Below are 10,253 nucleotides of genomic sequence, written 5' to 3'. Positions count from 1 at the left end.
TTGCCAGAGTGTAGGAATCAATATCTGCAAATAGATCGAAAAAATGTTGTTAGCACTGTTATGCTGTAATATTGCACTCTAGGTTTGTTTGCTTACCTTTTCACTTGACAAAAGGTCTCTACAGTGATTACCGTTAACGCAATAAGGTATGCCATCTTGAAATCCACTGGAGTATGGCAAACGGCGTAAGATAGTCTGCAAACCGAAACATTGCTAATACCAACGTTAACATATGAATCAATTGGACTAAATCAATAACGAAAAGCAACATAAAATACAACCGATATACCATGAAATACGGGCTGACGACGCTTACAGTCTGGCTTGATGCGTTGCTTTTAATATAACTGACGAAATCGGATATAGTCTGTTTGCAGCAAATATGTTGTTGTTAACGCACGTACACATGGCTTACGTATATAGACAACTGCTACTAGTTTCATACTAACAAAATTACTGATCATGTTGTATTGTGCGAATTCACTGCGCATTCGGTTGATGTCCTCCAAGAGTGATTGACTAAGTTTTTGCCCAACTTCGTCGGTGGATGTTCGACTGAAATGAATGCGGACATTGTAACGAACGATATTGAAATTACATTATATAGTACACAAAAACAAATCGCAAAAAACGGCATGAAAGAGATGGATTTTGTTGAACATGCAGACGATGTGTAGACAATATACCCATGATTCGCCATTATTGGTCGTGTAGCTGTCTTCGTCTGCGTCACCGACCACAATTTTCTATGTTCGAAGGCGGATCTCCAGGTTTATGAAGGAACTGGCGGTTTGATTGTTGCTGGTTCACGAAGTAGATGACAAACACAGCTTCCAGTACTTGTGCGACTATTTATGACCTAAAAGATGTACTGCTCAACCAACATGATCAATGAATACTGTACGACAAATCAAACATTTATGAACGTTTGTTGATAATAACCCCACGGATCAGAAAGATCCCATAGGTTGAACTACATAGCGATTGTGAGAAATTGTGGAGTACGACTCACACTTGCACTTCCACTGTTAAAGCGAACAAAGTTCCCCCTGTACCAGATGAAGATGTTTACTTACCTCTTAAGAAATGAAGTGAGGAAGAGAAAAGATACATTGAGTAGCCTTTTATTTATAATATATGGATACAACTTTTCACAAGATAACAATAATGATTTCAAAAGGCAATTGGAGGTGTCGGGAACACGAAAGATTTGCTGGAGAAGAAGTTAAATCGACGCTAGGTCATAGCTTTGCCAACTAAAGTTGGTAAATTGACCGGAATTCCTTCTTTGTTCCATGGTTGATCTCTCTTCGTCCAGGCATGGCGCCGAAGAAGTGTGGGCTTCGATTAGTGATTATCGCTTGGAGCTGCGTAAGTAGAGTTCGTATTCCCTGCGTAGACAATTGTGGTTAACGCGGGAAAGCGAATGTGCTGTCATCTGGACAAGGATTTGTTGCCATCGCTGGATACTTTGTGCTGTGAGTCGGAGAGTGATTTATGAGTAGCGGCTGTTAGCGATTTTTTGCTTCTGCAGGAAGTCGATTGCTGACATCATTGTATGGCGATTTGTGGTTATCGTTGAATAGCGATCTGTGGCATCGCAGCATAGTGATTTGAGGGTATTGTTCAACTGTCGATCTAAGCGGGATGACAAATGTTGTTCAAGTAAGCTTTTTGGGGGCATTGAGCAAGGTTGCGCTTCATTTTATGATCTAAGTAGGCTTTCAACCGCACAGGTGATAGCATACTTAGATCATAAAATGAAGCGCAACCTTGCTCATTGCCCGAAAAAAGCTTACTTGAACAACCTTTGTCATCCTGCTTTGATTGACATTCGAACAATACACTCAAATCACTACGCTGCGATGCCACATATCGCCATACAGTGATGTCATCAATCGACTTCCTACAAAAGCAAAAAATCGTTATCTATCGATTTAAGCAAATCCAACCACAGACCGCAAGTCGTCAGTGACAAATGACTATAAACTCTCAACAAATCCGGCATTGTGGAGATCGGGGCATGCAAAGAGGCATGACAACTAAATTAATAGTCCACACGAGATTCCTGTGTCCCATACCTATCTGTCGAATACATCAGAGTCTGTCATGAAAGAGAAAATATTAGACACTGAATTAAGTTTCACAAGAAATGCATACCTCCTCGCAACATTGATTACATACAAAAAGACTTGTAAAACTGATCGGGAGGAATGTAGGTTTGAACGTTTGGTGGTACTTCTGCAGGGTATTGCTGCATAATGGACATTACACGAGTTAGCTATTTGACAAGCTTCACGCAATGGGAAGCAATATAATGTTTTACATACCTGTTCATTCGAAGGGCTTTGTTGTTTTTTATTAGAGGTTGGTTGTTTCTTAGTCCTGTTCTTGCCAACCAATTCTACTGCACCCTTTGCCCTCCGACGACTGCGATCAGAGGCAGGTTTTCTTTTGATACCCTTCGCTTCATGAATATGTCCATCATAATCAACAATGTTCACTACTGACTTGTTGAAGATAATGTTTATGCTTCGGCGCAACTTCTCGGGAGTGTCAAGCGAAACATGATTTTCACCTACGCTGTTCGATCCCATTATCTTCGACTGGTATTCATTCGCTGCAACAGACTTAAGGTGAATTAACTCCACGTTTTCAAGTAACTCAAATGAAGCTTTTCTCACGCATACATAGCCTTCTTCACTTCTCGATGCCAAATCAGCAACATGCATAAATGACCTACACAGTTGTTGGTAACGAGAGGCTATGTGGCATTTCTCGTCAACACCAGATTTACTCGCATTGTCCATAACGAGCATTTCAATCTTCGCGCGTCTCGTCCATCTTCGCATTACGTAAGACTCAGGTATTTCTTGTATTTTCTCTTGATTGAGTGCCTTTAATGCATGACAACATAGAATACCTTTGAATTCATACATTTTGCATGAACATTCTACCCTTCCGTTGTCAACATTTTATGTGACATGTGCTTCTTGCCTTTCCTAATGCTTTTCGCCCTGACAAACAATATGGTATTTGTGCATATTCTCGGTTTGCACGAGTCCTTCTATTTTGCAATTCATGACATGCAACACCTTTTTCTTGATCCATTCAAATACAGTTAGTGTATACAGAGCTGCAGGTCGCATCAATATTTTCATGCCAAAAGTTTGAGGTCGTGTATTGAAGCATTTCACGTCTTGTTCAAGCTCATTCTGTCTTAAACTGTCTACAAATAATTCATATTGTTTCATGAAACGAAACATTGTTAAACATGAATACAGGGTTTTCTTCAGGGTGGCATGCATAGATTCGGCTCTTTGTGTGCTTATCATACCTGCACAAAAGTATTGTCTTCCATATGCCAATGCCCACTTCTCTTTTTCTGCATATAAATTTTGTAACCACAGACAGTCAGTAAGGTCGTATGTCTTAATCATTTTATCCCAATCTAACTTAAAAGTGACCTCGTCTACGCTATGAAGTACACAGCTTGTAAACTTTTTGTCAAACCCTGTATTCTGATTAAATATGTGTCCTATGTTCTTTGCTGCATTTTGAAAGATATGCCACAAACATAGGCGATGATGTGCATCTAGCCACACATGAAGCACTGCAGCCGTAATTGCGTGATCACCATCTGTAAGTACAGTTTCAGGATGCTTCTCGTTCATTGCCTGTGTAAATACTCTGAACAACCACTCAAAGCTTTCCTTGGTCTGGTTATACACAAAAGCATCGCCTAATATACAACTTTGTGCGTGATGGTTCACTCCCACAAACTGCGTAAATGGCCACTGTTCAGTATTAATCTTTACTGTAGTATCAAACACAAGCACATCATTGAAGCATTTATAATCTACTCTAGACTTTGAATATGCCCAAAACATATTCACAGCATATCCATCTTCGTCCACTTGCATTGCACTAAAGAAACCATGTTCATTGCTTGATTTATTCTGTAAGTAATGAACCAAACAACATATTTCTCCGTTCTTCATGTTATCTGTTCTCTTCCTTCTCAAGTGGTTTCTTAGATCCAAAGGTGTGAATGACACATTTTCGCGACCACCATCTATGCGGGTAAATAAATTGTATGTCTTCCTTGATGCAATGCCGGCGCTATCGGCTATTTCAGCCATTGCAGCATGTGCTACAGTTACTTTACGATGTGACCTTAGCATAGGAGTCATAAATGATGCAGATAAATCATGATTATGATCACTGATTAAAGTACATATGACAAATTTCCCATTCGGATGTCTTCTCAAAACCAATCTCGCCTGACATCCACATCTTGATTCTGGCATGCTCCTTGTTGGATTTTCCATTGATTTCTTCCAACCTTGCTTAGAACAGACATATGTCTTTCTAACCAAGACACCCTGTGCATTTTTTGACCAAGAAAACCTTCTCACACTGAAGCCAACTTTTAAGGCATAACCATTGTAAAATTTATATGCATCTTCCTCGTTATTAAACTGCATTCCTTCTACAGGAATATAGTCAAGTGTAATTCCATGTACATTCCCAGTTCCTACGGTTTTATTAAGTGTACTGACATCAAAATCTACCTTATTATTGAATTGCATTTCTTCTCCTAGAACATTCAAGTCAAGTGTACTTCCGTGTACATTCCCGGTGCCTACACTTTTATTATGTGCACTGTCATGGTAGTCTACCTCATCATTGAATTGCATTTCTTCCACTGGAACATTCAAGTCAATAGTGGGTCTAATGCCTGCACCCTTCTTTTCATGTGCATCATTAGTGCAGATGTTCAATTCTTCAGTTGCGTCATAAGTATAGATATTCAATTCTCCAGATCTTTCGATTAATTGAGCTACATCGTATTTATTACAACCTGATGATAAGCTCAACAATGTTTTAAGCAATATATCAATTTGTGTTTGCAGCAAAATAGCAAACAGATCGATATTAACTAACAAAACGAGAGTCTGTTACTAATACAGCGGTTTGAGATACAATGCATACGATGAGTGAATGTAGGATACCTGATGGGGTAGAGGCCCTTCCTAGCATCTGCAAACAAGCATTCTTGTCAATAGGTCCCAGCGTCTTACAAATATCGATAAGTTTCCAACCTTCGTAAGAACAAGATCTACCTGCAATAACCAAACAATGCCTTAATGGCACACTAGACGACATGCCTTCTTCATCGATAGCATGATGAGATGAAAAGCTACTCACACTGCCTTAATGGCACTTGTTGGAATGTTTGTGTATCATTGCTTTCTTCCATAATGCCTAACAACAACGACAAATAAAAAAAGACAGTGGAATGTTTTGTAAGCAATATATCAATTTGTGTTAGCAAGCGGCATAGGTTTACTACGATTTAATCAGGATGCATATAACAACGGATACCACTAGGGTTAAGCAAGTCAAAGCAATGATTTAATGAATGAAAGTATCAAAGCAAGTGTGGTTTGATGTTTGCTTATACTGAGCATCGACTTGTCGCTTACCATGCCAATAAAATACACATGTCGTACATGTGTGTTGACGATAACGCTCTCATAATATCCACGAGGCTCTAAAGCGAGTTCAATAGAAGTCGCTGAGAGAGCAGCGATGTGCATGCGAAAATCGCCCCGCCATGCGTGTAACGATGTGTTTCTGCATCCACACGTTTTCAAAGTCTGTGTGCAAATATCTTACAAATACATATTACAAAACATATAATATCTTACAAAACGATATGTATAGCGATTTGTAAGATATTGAAAATCGATACGGCAGTTCAGCATAATAACTTACAACTCGACGATACAAAACCATACTATCTAAAAGGTCGATAAATATATCACACAATAAATTACAAATCGATAAGGAAGAACTTGAGCATAATAGCAAACAAATCGATATTAACTAACAAAAATGTATCTCACAAAAACGGGAGTCTGTTACTAATACAACAGTTTGAGATATAATGCATACGATCAGTGAATGTAGGATACCTGATGGGGTAGAGGCCCTTCCTAACATTTGCAAACAAGCATTCTTGTCAATAGGTCCCAGCGTCTTACAAATATCGATAAGTTTTCAACCTTCGTAAGAACAAGATCTATCTACAATAACCAAACAATGCCTTAATAGCACAAAAGACGACATGCCTTCTTCATCGATAGCATGATGAGATGAAAAGCTACTCACGCTGCCTTAATGGCACTGGAAGGAATGTTTGTGCATCATTGCTTTCTACCATGATGCCTAACGACAGCAAAAATGAAGAGAAGACACTGGAATGTTTTGTAACACAAGGCAGGCACAAGAAGGCGACAGTGTGTTGTACAACAGGATAAAAAACAAGGCGGAAAGCTCGACTGGAGACGAAGGCAAAGTTTGGGTTGATAATGGGAGCAACTGTTACAGCAGATGGCGCAGGAGTTTAATTAATAGGGAACGTCTCCACTTTAAATCGTTAACATCAAACTTTCTGGATGGATGACTTTTTTGTCCTTTTCTTGACTCGTCGTTTCACAACTTTTGAATGGAGGATATTTTTGTCATTTCCTCGAACCGTCATTTCAGGGTAAGAAAAGCAAGTAAGGGTGATTAAGTCTTTGCAACAACACCAGAGTCCGATGCAAAGTTATGTCAACATACACGGGAAACGAGCCCCATGTGCATGAATACGTGGCGCTCATTCGATCCCCCGAACACAGACGTGGGATTCAGTGAATCATCGGGGGCGAACATCACCACCCTCTCCTCTTAAAGACTCTAACATCATGCTATGCCTTCAAAGAGACCAATTAGAGTTTTTGAGATTATGGACCAAGAACGGACAATGATCACTTAAAGCAAACCTCTTCTGTGCTTGTAGTCACTAACAGTCAAGGTCAAGGTGTGCCTTCTCCCATCATTCTCCGGCACTTTCACACCAATTGTGGCTTCCACCCTCTGTTTCTTTGCCATGAACGCCAAAAATGCGCCCTGCAGCCCGCTAAATTTCTGCAGCCCGGCAAGCGAGATGGGCAAGTCAAAGTCATGCAGCAAATGTAACTCGGTTCCTGAGTCAACAGGTGCCTTCGTGTCAACAAGCTTTCCGGCACCAGCAGCTGCCTCAAGAGCAGCTGCAGTTGCCACCTCTCCAGCCTTCTCTCGCAATGCTGCAGTAGTTACTTCTTTGGCATCACCTTCTCCTGCTGGATCAGATACGTAGTAGTTTCTAGAACGAGTCCACCTTCTGGAGAAGGGATCATACCCAGCCTCACCAGCTTTCAGACTCGTATTGACTGGCTTGAGCTCAGATGCATTCTTGAAATTCTCTGCCCTATTCTTCCTGTTCATCTCTGCCAGCTTCATTGCCTTGGAGTCTTTATCCTTCACTTGCCGCGACATAGCCTCTAATTCCTGCAACTTCCCCTTGATCCTCTCCACTTCATCATGGTCATCCTTGCTCGCTGCCACCTCCATCTCCTTCCTCAGGCGATTCTTCTCTGCTGCTATGTTCAATGGCCTGGTAGAAGCAGATTTCTTTTCTTGCAGCATCTGCTTGACTGGTGCAGCTGAATACACAAAATTGCTGACCTTCTGGATGGCTTCGTGCTTCTGCAGCACATCCTCCTTGCTTGGCATGTGGCCACCACTGCGCTCAATTTCTCGTAGCAACTCCGAGAACTCTTCCTCCAGTGGGGGTGAGTCTGAGACCCGAGCCATCTGCCATCTCGCTGCTGCACTTTCATTGCCCCATACACAATTGAGGTACTTGTGAGTGGTCTTGTTCTCAAACTTGTACTGTCTATCAGGATCTGAGGAGTCCACATTTCGGACCTGGCAAAGCCTGTATATGCTGCGCCCTGTCTTGGACATTCCAATCCCAACACGAACAAAGCATCCAACAATCATATCTTCAAAGAAAGGCTCCATGAACCATTTCAGAAGCCTGGAGCGGCGAACCGTGATGCCTTTGATGTCCTCGAAGGTTGCAGCTGCTGTGGCCGATGTGTGTTCATCCTCATCATCGCTTTCAGCCAAGTTCCTTCCACCACTTGCTGCATCATCAGCACTTGCTTTCGTACTTTCAATACTGCTGCCTTCACTCTCACTGGCACTGGAGCTGCTGCCTTTGCCTCTACCTCTGCCTGGAGGTGAATCACTGATAGGGCTGGCTGTCAGAGATTTTCTCTTTGGAGAATATCGCCCACCTCCACTGGTAGAGAAGTCTCTTTTCTTCCGTTGACTGCTAGCATCCTGAGCCTTGCGCCTAGCTGCCAATTCAACCAAAGCGTCCTTGTATTCGCTCTTTCCAGGCTTTGATGTAGATGCACGCCCTCGGGCCGGTGGAGGAGCGATTTCTTTTGTAGGCCAGCCTTTCTTGTCACCCTGCCATGCTCCAGCTTTCTTCTTCTTCAAAATATCATCCCTGGACTCTGCTCTGTCTGCCAGGATCATCTCCCGCTCTAATTCTGTCATTTTTGACAACTTTTACCTGTCATCATCATCTTTGTAAAGGTCACTACCCACTGCTGATGAATCATTATCGGAGTCATCACGCCCACTGTCATCGTCATCAATATGACCCTCACTCCTGTTGCCTCTGTCATCATCTTTTTCACCAGCATCAAATCTCTTCTTAAGAGGAACTTGAGATCCTGAAGGCTTTCTGCTGGCAAAACCTGGATCGTCTGAATCTTCATCCTCCGATGAGGATTTGGAATAACTGGGTTCATCAGAGTATGAAACCTCATGTCTCCTCTTAGTCTGTACCCTTGAGTGATGCCTACTTCCAGATGCAGTTGTCCTCCCTGCTGCCTCCAAAAGCAAGTTCTCCAAGTCTGCCATGCTTTTGTGCCCTCACAACCTCCTTGTACCCAATTATCTGTATGAATATTGATCAAATCAATGGATGATTAAACTAAAATGAACATCCTTTTTCTTACAAACTCAGAAAACAAAAGCCATAAACCAATAATGCAATCACGAATGCTTTCTGATCGATGGCATAAGAACATAGACGCAATGGACAATAAAAAACATAAGCAGCATTTTTCAAGGTCTGAAATTGGATTGCTCAGTACTCTAGTTTCTCATACTGATTATTAAGTTATGCAGTTTTTATCAATGGAGACTTTATTCTTCTATCTTATTTTCAAACTCATGCAAATCTACAGTTCGAAATTTGGGTGGAAGTTTGGCTATGCCTCGACCGCAATCGGATGATGTTTCTGTATAAGTTTGAATTGGCCATGTTTTGTCATCATTTTATTTTCGCTTGCAGTTTTCTTTCTTCTTTCTTTCTATATCATGAGGTATTTGTTGAAATCTTCTCTAAGAACTTCAAGTTAGTTTACAAGCAGCTATTCCAACTAACACTATTTTCTTATTTTTATTTATTAAAATAAAAATAATAACATTTTCTTCATAAAAACACAAAATAGAAATTCTGAGTTGGAATGTGTCCTTTTGATCTTTGATAAACGGGTGTTGAATTACAAAATGGATTGTAATTCTTCATTTCTCTTTCACCAAGATCATCTATAGATTATTTTTTCCCATGTATCAGACAGTCAATTTGTTTATCTATTTCCTCTCCAGAGAAGGAGAACCTTTACTGAAGTTTTTATTAGATCATTTGCTTGTTAATCAGAATATACCACCAAAAACATGATATTTTTATTTTACGAGAAATTTATTGGGAAAAAATTTAGTTTGTTTGTTAATGTACTTTCTGGAGTTATGATATTTTCATATGTTTATTTAATTCATTACATTTATTTGTACGTTGCCAGACGTTCTCATGCACATAATACATATGGTTTAGGTGCTAAGCTTAATATACAGATCAATGCCTTAGCTAATTGCTTTGGGTTATTTTAATTGCAGTCCCCTCATTAGGATCATAGGCGATAGATTTCCTTGGCAGGTTAAAAGTGCCATTCTTCCCACTTTGTACATTATAATTAGCAAAGGAGGTGTTGCATTGAAGCCATTGAAGCAAAAGTACTGACTAGGAGAAGATCTTAGTAGAATCAGCTTTTTGATAATAGGACATAACAGTGCTTTTTGAAAGTTATCTAAGTAACCCCATCATCAATAAACAAGAAGAAATACTATAGGGGGAATTCACATAAATCTGGCTGAGACCAATAAAAATGTGATTGATATGCTCAGGTCTTAATTAGATGACAAAGGATAAGTGGATGCTTTTAATCCATAGTGGAGAAGGCCATGAGCCAAAGACAGATTTGAGCCATGACCCACCTCCAAAAATTGAAGGCATACTG

General features: G+C 40.5%; 1 pseudogene across 1 annotated transcript; it reads right to left on the bottom strand.

The window, feature by feature from the left end:
- Positions 1 to 6,805: 6,805 nt before the first annotated feature.
- Positions 6,806 to 8,844, bottom strand: LOC149827177 (protein RTF1 homolog pseudogene; annotated as a pseudogene). Its single transcript, XR_016435144.1, has one exon. The product of XR_016435144.1 is annotated as a protein RTF1 homolog pseudogene (transcript).
- Between the last annotated feature and the right edge of the window lie 1,409 nt (positions 8,845 to 10,253).

Source organism: Nuphar pumila, chromosome 10 (genome assembly GCF_984573655.1).
Source record: "Nuphar pumila chromosome 10, dmNupPumi1.hap1.1, whole genome shotgun sequence".
NCBI lineage: Eukaryota > Viridiplantae > Streptophyta > Magnoliopsida > Nymphaeales > Nymphaeaceae > Nuphar > Nuphar pumila.
Note: the sequence above shows the minus strand (reverse complement) of the source record. Positions and strands in the feature narration are given on the sequence as shown.